Below are 1,423 nucleotides of genomic sequence, written 5' to 3'. Positions count from 1 at the left end.
GTCTAAGTTATTGTCAGAAACCTGGTTTTAGGACTCAGGACTTAAATTTGATTTCTGTGTCTGTCATAAGAACCTTAGGTAAATCACTTGGCAATCTCTTTGACCACAGATTCTTTCCCTGTAAAATAAAATACTACTACTTATCATGCATGTCTTTTATTGAGTTTATTAATAAAACCAGATAAAAGCTGTTAAAGTACTTTGAAAAACCTCTGCATTGAATAGATGTATGGTGGTGTTTTGCTTCTGCTTTGATTGGATGGAAACAGAATTATGCCTCTGAAAAGCAATTACTAGATGTTAAAAACACATCACATCTGTTAGACCACACACACATTGCCAAACATCAAAAACAAACCATCCAGATGTTTGGTCTACCAGCATGCCAGCCATCTGGAGGTTTCCAAACATAGTGTCTTGTTCTTTATAATTTCAATGCCTTATTTTTTTTTCTAAATAGTTCTATGATCCCTGATAACATCAATGGAACACATACGGTGGTATGTCAATTATGCCCAGCCTTGCCCAAATTTCTAAAAAAGTGGAAATCCTTATGACAAACAAGGAATCGGTTCAAAGTTTAAATTTATGTAATATGATATTTTAGTTAGGCAAGGGCTTGAGACTTAAACATTAAGACCTTTAGAGTTAGATGTCACCCCTCCTTCAAAATATACACCAGCTTTCAGTGCTTGGGTTTTGTTAGGCAGAAATTGGAAAGGGCTCACTCTACTTCATCCCCTCTTCTAATCATGTTTGATAGGCTAGAGTAGCCTTGGTCAAGGCAAATTTTAGAAAAACACAACAGGGATATTTTAGAAAAAAAAAAAAAAACACTGGAAGGAATAAGGAAGGGGGAGACTATGCACCTGTACTACTCACTCAGTGAAGAGAGAGTGGGGAAGGCATATGATCATANTTAGAAAAAAAAAAAAAAACACTGGAAGGAATAAGGAAGGGTGAGACTATGCACCTGTACTACTCACTCAGTGAAGAGAGAGTGGGGAAGGCATATGATCATACTTCTAAGCTAACAGAATCCATCCTGCCCCGCGACCTGGCCATTCTGATAACATTGGTGTACCTTAGAGGAAGTAGCTATACATATGAGACTTTAAGAGTTCATTTTAAAAGTGTTTTAATCAGTGGTATGCTGGTAAATTTTTAAAAACTGGATCTCTGAAAAAAAATGCATGTATGCATTTAAGTACTTATGTTTATTATAAATTTCATTGATATGACATGTGTAGCATTCAATTTTCAGATGATAATAAAATATACAAAATTCCTTATTATAGTTCCATACAGCCAGTAGATTCTAACAGAACACTGCCATTGCTTTCTGCTGAGCTATTGCGTGGTTGTGAGTGAAGAATGTGTGTGGTTCCAATGTTTTGGTTGATATTTTTGTTTATGTGAGTGA

Source organism: Galeopterus variegatus, unplaced genomic scaffold (assembly GCF_000696425.1).
Source record: "Galeopterus variegatus unplaced genomic scaffold, G_variegatus-3.0.2 Scaffold4211, whole genome shotgun sequence".
NCBI lineage: Eukaryota > Metazoa > Chordata > Mammalia > Dermoptera > Cynocephalidae > Galeopterus > Galeopterus variegatus.
The sequence above is the reverse complement of the archived record's forward strand: the minus strand, read 5'-3'. Positions refer to the sequence as shown.